Source organism: Herpailurus yagouaroundi, unplaced genomic scaffold, assembly GCF_014898765.1.
Source record: "Herpailurus yagouaroundi ecotype Mexico unplaced genomic scaffold, PumYag 28, whole genome shotgun sequence".
NCBI lineage: Eukaryota > Metazoa > Chordata > Mammalia > Carnivora > Felidae > Herpailurus > Herpailurus yagouaroundi.
Genome location: NW_024412376.1, coordinates 45,830,332 through 45,837,950, shown reverse-complemented (window position 1 = coordinate 45,837,950; position 7,619 = coordinate 45,830,332). Strand labels below are relative to the sequence as shown.

Sequence of the window (7,619 nt, the reverse complement as noted above, 5' to 3'; positions counted from 1 at the left end):
TGAGAAATCTCTACCTAGTCTTATGAGTTTTCCCTTGTAAGTGAAGGACTACTTTTGTCATGCTGCTTTTAAGATTATTTTCTGTATCACTATATTTTGCAAATTTATATACAACATGTCTTGGTGTTGGCCCGCTTTTGTTGCTTTTGATGGGAGTTCTCTGTGCTTCCTGGATCTGGATGTCTGTTTCATTCCTCAGATTAGGGAAGTTTTCTACTATTATTCCTTAAAATAAATTTTCTGCTTCCTTTTCCCTCTTGTTTTCTTCTGGGATTCCTGTAATACAAATATTATTATGTTTGATGGAGTCACTGAGGTCCCTAAGTCTACTCTCATGTTGCATAATTCTTTTTCTCTTTTTTTCAGTTTCATTACTTTCCATTACTTTATCTTCTATGTCACTAAGTAGTTTCTTTACTTATGCCAGCCTGTTGTTCATTGCATCAAGCCTGTTTCTAATCTCATTTATTGCATTCTTCATCTCTGATTGATTCTTTTTTAACTCTTTTATCTCTGCAGTGAGGATCTCCCCTGCTGTTTTCCACTCTTTTCTCAAGCCATCACATCCTTATGATTATTGCTTTAAATCAGGCATGCTATTTATATCTGTTTTACTTAGATCTCTGGCTGTGGCCTTATCTTGTTTTTTCATTTGGGATAAATTCATCCACTTTGGTATTTTGTTTAAGTCTCTCCTTTCTTCTCTGTGTTAGAAAATCTGATTATGTCTTCCACTCCTGAAAGTAATAGCCTTAAAGTAGTTCCCAGGGCCCAGCCCTTCAGGAGGTTTCCAGTGTGTGCTGCATGCACTCTGCTGTTGTGTTTTGGTTGCTCTATCAATCAGGTCACTTGTCTGCAGAGGCTCTTCTTGCCTACTGTGGTCAGTATTTGGTCCCTGGCCTGAATATGGTGAGTTTTAACTAGGTGCATTCTGGTCTGCTTATGAAATGAGACCTGATACCAACTCCACCAGAACTGAGCTCCTGTAAAACTCTCTGGTCAGGAAACATGGTGTATAAGGGATTTGTGCTGGTCTTCTGGGGGAGGGGCCTGCTGTGCTGGGACAGAGGCAATTGTGACTGGAAAGAGCAGTCCCACCAGAGCATAGTGGGAAGGGCTTGGTGTACACAAGTTAGGCATCCAGTGTCAGCACTGCACTGCTTCCCACAGGTGGCTGTGTGTTTATGGTGAGGGGCAGGGGAGGAAAATGGTGCCAATCAGCTCCTTTCTTCCCAGAGAGGCATCTCCATGAACACTACCTCCCAGGAATGTACTCTGAAAAGAGTGAATAATCTCCCCCACTGTGTGCCACAGGAGTTCTTTAGATGGCTGTTTCCATGATGTCTGCCCCCTGCATTGTTTCCCTGATTTCTCTCCAGGAGCAACCCAGTGCCCTCCTGGGTATATCTCAACCAAGCCTGCTGACGTTTAAAACTCTAGGCTTTAAGCCCCACTGGTTGCAAGAACTCATGAAATTCAATCCCTCTCAATTTCCAAGACAATGGCTTTGGGAAAACGTTTTCTTTGTGCATTCCCCTTTGTGCTCTTCTCTCTCACTTGCTTTCTCCATGACCATGGCTCCCTCCCCTCTGCAGCACCTGTGATCCATTTTTTCCTTTTTTTTTTTTTAATTTTTTTTTTTCAACGTTTATTTATTTTTGGGACAGAGAGACACATAGCATGAACGGGGGAGGGGCAGAGAGAGAGGGAGACACAGAATCGGAAACAGGCTCCAGGCTCTGAGCCATCAGCCCAGAGCCCGACGCGGGGCTCGAACTCACAGACCGCGAGATCGTGACCTGGCTGAAGTCGGACGCTTAACCGACTGCGCCACCCAGGCGCCCCACCATTTTTTCCTTAAACCATGTCTCTGTACTTGCTACCTTCTTTGATGAGGCCTCTTCTCTTCCTTTATTTGTGGAGTTTATTCTGTCCTGGAGCATAACTTCTTTACTGAGTGGACTTCATAGTAATGTAGCTGCAAGGGAAGTAGTTACCCAAGCATTAGGGGAAGGGTGTGGCATTACATCTATGTGACCAGATGAAAGTCAATCTTACTAATGCCCATTGTGGAGAGCTAGTCTCTATTAAGGAAGTGTGGGCAAAACTGACTAGGGACTAAAGATTAAGAAAGCCCCTGTGGACACATACATTGAGATCTTGACCTCATCTCTTGAGATTGTTATTAAAAATTTTCCTATTGATCAATATAACCCCATTAATAAGAATGATATACTACAGTCTCAAGGGGGACTTTACCATGAGGAAAATGGCATCTGGACTGGTGAGCTGGCTCAGAGCCAGTACCAAAAGTTCATAGTGGAAGGGCCAATAGCATTAGAGCATATGGCTGTGGCTCAACTCTCTTGCTGAAGTAGCTCCCTGATAGGTGCCCATGTTTTGGTGGTGCCCATTATAATTAATGTGAGTGAATCAAAGAGTTGAACTTTGTAGCCCAAATCTAGAGCACTCGTGAAGCATCACACTAAGGGAGTGAGATTATCTTCCCTATCTGTAGCTTCTTGGCATCCTACCCCTCATAGTTAAAAAATACTAGTATTGGTCACAATACTAATGTGACCACAGATAGATTTACCAATATGGGGAGAGACCTCTATAACATCTTTCTATACTGCAAACCTACTAGTATACCTGCAATGGTGTCATTGAAACAGTATATTGAATAGCAGAGGAAATTGCAAAACCTTCCATTTTTAGAAGCAGCATGTGGCAGTGACAGAAGCAAAGTCCACAGAGGACAAAGACCTCTTTTTTCCATCAAATTTTGAAATATAACTACCCCTTTGAACTAAGTAAGCTTCCGAAGTTTAAGTAATTTACAATTTGATCAAAGAGCTAAAACCCTCATATATAAGGCACTGGATTTTCTAATTATTTGGACACATGAATTAATTTGAAAGATAAAATAAATATGATTCCCTTCTACCCCATGGGGGTGAAGCAGGCCATATCAGTAACAAGAAAAAAGAACGGTGTCCATGGCCAGCCTCAGGGATACCCAAAAACAATTTAGTTGGGCCTTAAGAAAAGCAGGACTAAAGTAGAGCTGACCTCTTAGACCCTGGAGCTATAATGTAGTTCAGAGTATAAGGCTGCTGGGAAGCCAAGCAGTAGGAATCTAGATCTCACCCTAGTGCCCCATAGCTAATGTGACAGCTACCCCCTGAGTACTTCTTTCTTCTGCTGCTACCACCCACCTCTCACCCTCTTTGCTTACTTCTCATGGCTTCTGTCAATGAGCTCTATGGAGCTTCATGTGGCTCCACTGTTGTCATAGCCATTTAGCATTGCCTCCCTCTACTAACTGTCTCTGAACTGCATAACTGACATGACCCACAGCCAGAACTAACTGGCACAAGTATACTTTGCATGGGCCACTTTCCACAAGGAAGCACCTTCCAGTCACCTGCTAGCCCACCGATTAACTGCCCTTGGGCTAGATGTTCATTGGTTCACTCACATTATAATCAAGATATGAGCACCAAGTTCTATCTTAGCTTTCTAAATCCATGTGGAAAACCACATGTGGGAGTAAAGGGAAGAGTAGAAAAAAAGCTGGTATAAGGACAGGCTGCCTATGACTCTCCATTAGCAGAGTCAGGGCACAGGATAGTTTTCTTTTGAGGGGTCGTGAACATTTGCAAAATACCCTACCAAGTCTTCATGCTAGAAAACTCTGAGAACTTGAATACTCTATGAGAATAGGGTCATAGGAACTTGGTAGAAATTCTGTTTAAACACGGATTTTAACAAAGACTAAATATAGGCTCCCAGTAGAATGTTAAACTAAACTCACTATAACTCTCCACTACTAAATAGAGTTCACTTTGAATTTCACGAATTAATGAATCAGTTCAAAACTTTGCCAAAATAAAAAGACTTCCTAAATTAATAGAAATAAAGGTTCTATGCATCCTCTTCTTGTTTCTGAAACCAGTTAGTGTGCCCAATCCCTTACTCCATGTATTACAGTATGTTATGATTAAACCAAAGTTTAATTTATGCTCACAAACAGCCATATTGTACTCACAGCCCCTAATGAGATGATGAATTAAATATATTAAATTTAAAACTAAATTTAAATTAAAATTAATTTAATTTAATTTAAATTTTAAAATTAAAATTAAATGTTGAGAACAAAATAAAAAAAATCATTAGTATGTCAATGTGGTGATCTTTCAGACAGGAATTGATTGCTGGACCAGCCTCCATTACAAAACAAGGATTATACTTTGATATAATGGCTTCCTCTCTCCATGCTCCCAAGGGCACAGTAATAAACTCTGTAGGGTTACTGGGCAAAGAAAATAGGAAAGAATCAAGAAAGCTCACACAGTAGGAAGAATTCCAAGACATTTTTCTTAACTTGGATTTAAAATTTCAAGGGTTTTAGCTGCTTAAGAAAGGTGAAGATTGCAGCCAAAGTACTTGGTGACAGCTTGACTGTATGTTTACAAACAAGTGGTGGGTTTATTTTGTGACTTTATTTGTCCTCAGAGAAGAATATTAAGACTCCAACCATGTATAGATACCTTAATTCAGTTCTGGAACTAAAATCTGAATTAATTTTTTTCAGACAAATTACAGACAGTAATGGAAATTTATAACTTTTTGGTTTTGCCTGATCTTGTTGTATGTTGAAGAATATTTTTAGAATTGTAATCATATGTATTCTATCCCATGTTATGTTTCTTACTCCTTATTGATTTACTTTTCTCAGTAAAACATTTTACAAAGAAACAAACTTGGAGGTTTTTCTGCAAATTGAACATTGTGTTTCTCTTGCTACCTGTCCCTGTAGTTTTGAGCTATAATGATTTTTTTTCTTTTTTTAAATGTTTATTCATCTATTTAGAGAGAGAGAGAGAGAGAGAGAGAGCATGAGCAGGGGAGGGGCAGAGAGAGAGAATCTCAAGCAGGTTCTGTGCTGTCAGCATAGAGCCCAACATGGGGCTCAATCCTACAAACCATGAGATCATGAACTGAGCCAAAATCAAGAGTCGGGCACTTAACTGACTGAGCTACCCAGGCACTCCTATAATGATTTGCCTTTAGACTATCCTATTATTAATTGTTGAGAAAATATATGAGATGATAAATATATCTTCTAATGCCCATCAATGCCTACTGACACAAAAATTTAAAGGATTAGAAGGTATTTCATTTCTTTTCTATAAGTCAATATTAAACAGCATCCTTTTCACCCTCGCATGAGATAGGTACCTTGTGACTTTATCACACTAGCTTTCTACCGTGAAAAACTTTTACCTCTATTAGTTAAGAACTGCCATATCTATTCAGGGGTTATATGTACTATGAAAATGTCATTCATATTCTAAGGTAGGAAGCTGTACCTCAAGCAATGACCCATCTTATTTGTATTTAACAAGTGTATAAACCACAAAGTGCAGTTCTGGCATTACATTAATGAACGACAGTAATAAAGTTGGGAAATCAATGATAAATCAACTAAAATGTTTAAACTCAGAATAATTGAGAAAAACTGGAATATTGAAAAATAAAAGGACAATTTAAGCAAAAGCAAAATAAAAAATATTCTAAAATAAAATGCTAACTTTATAATGTAGATAGCTAACAGTTGATCCAAGAGAAAGTAGCTAATTTATCAAATACAACACCAAGGAGTTCCAAACAGGAGACCAGAAAGAATAATATTTCTAAAAAAAAATTAGAAGTGCTTAAATATACACAAAGGAAAAAATATTTTGATTTTTATTTCAAGCAAAATGTAGCAGTTTAAAAATTATTCATACATGAGATGTATGAGATATATGTATGAGACATATAGAGAGAAATGTATTTAAATTAAAGTCACAGTGATAGTTACCTTTTATAACAGATTCATCATTAGTCACCAGTCAGTATTTCTCTTCCCTGTGCTAAGGCTCTCTTCTATGGCTTTTTCCCTTATGTATTTATAGTGAGTGTTAACTATACATGATGAAGTTAAACTGTTATTAAATGTCACACACCTGTACCTTTATGACTCATCAGTTCCCTAGAATGTATTATCAACATTCCAAAAAGGAAACATATTATATAAAATCATCTTGCCCCCATATATTTTTACAGGGGTGAAAAATGTTATAAGGATAGGAATTATTAATAAGTTGTCTAAGAAGAACACTGTCAGACTCTAGAAAACTAAGCTCAGTTAATCCCCTTATTTTAAAGAGGGTAAATAGGCTTATCAAGGTAAAAATTACATTAAAAATGTAATTTCTTTAATATATCAGTTTCCCAAGAATAAATATAATACCTCCATTCCTTTTTTCTTTCCTACTCTTTTCTCCTCTACCTAATGATACTTATAATTCAGTAGTTTTATTACTTCTCAGGCGGTGGTGGATATAATATAACAAAGATGAATATATTTTAATAATCTCTAACTTGAAAAAGGAGATACAGAACTCTGTGGTCTTGGCTTAGAGGCAACGCAAGCAGTTGGAAATGCATAATCTTTGATTTCTGCAATACTGATGTTTTTAAAGAACTTATTAAGTTTTTGAAAGCCACATTGAGGAGGGCATGGTAGAAAAGTACTCGTGGTTTTTTTTCTTAATTTAAATGGTAGTTACTTTTGGAGGCAATTTAGGAAGCTTTGTAATATCTACATTTTGTTAAATTGTGGTATAATCACATATACATACCAAAACTCACACATACATTAAATATGAATTTGCCAATAGTTTTGTTATTTCAAAACTTTCAGCAGTTGAGACTGAAGACTTAAGAGTGCAACCAAATTCAGATAACCAAAGGTATGACTTGGACAAAAGTTAGAGGTCAGGTAACAGAAGTCTGGAAACTAATAACCAAGCTGGAACTAGAGATCAAAATTAGACAGTCAGGGTGCCTGCGTGGCTCGTTGGTTGGGCCTAGGACTTCGGCTCAAGTCAAGATCTCACAGCTCGTTTGTTCAAGCCCTACGTGAGGCTTTGGGCTGACAGCTCAGAGCCTGGAATCTGCTTCAGATTCTGTGTCTCCCTCTCTCTCTGCCTCTCCCTCATTCATGCTTTCTCTCTCTCTCTCTCTCTCTCTCACACGCACACACACACAGAAATAAACACAAAACAAACAAACAAACAAACAAAAAAAAAACACTAGACACACAGGAATTAGCAAGAGAATGCAATTGCCAAAGATTAAGACAGGTAATTACATGGAGCCCCAGGACCTATGAGAATATGAAAATTCACAATGAAGAAGAGAGAGACAAAACCAGATCAATGAGTAAATTTCTGCTACTTCCTTCTAGAATAAAAGCCAGTTCCACAATGCGATAGTCCAGGGCCTAAATACAGAAGGTAATTCATATTTGAAAAATAATAAGTGAGTTAATCTATTTAGATGAAGAGTATACATAACATTCAAAGCTAGGATGAATATACTAGCTCAGCACTTAGGAATGGGGATCTTCTGCAAAGCCTGTAAGAGATTGTACCCTGAGAGCTTTTGTGAGAGAAACATTTTAAATTTAAGGTAGAGAATGGATGCACATTGCCATTAGACTGCTAGAAATGTTTATATTTTTCATAAGCTTCTAATGGATTTTTGTCTTTGTAGAAATATTTGCT

General features: G+C 37.8%; 1 long non-coding RNA gene across 1 annotated transcript; it reads right to left on the bottom strand.

Annotated features, from left to right (window-relative positions):
* Nucleotides 1-242: 242 nt before the first annotated feature.
* LOC121029230 (uncharacterized) lies at nt 243-5,982 on the bottom strand. The gene is made up of 3 exons (XR_005789650.1): nt 5,870-5,982; nt 1,884-1,978; nt 243-276 (listed from the first exon to the last, which is right to left on the bottom strand). It is a non-coding gene; the product is annotated as an uncharacterized LOC121029230 (long non-coding RNA).
* Between the last annotated feature and the right edge of the window lie 1,637 nt (nt 5,983-7,619).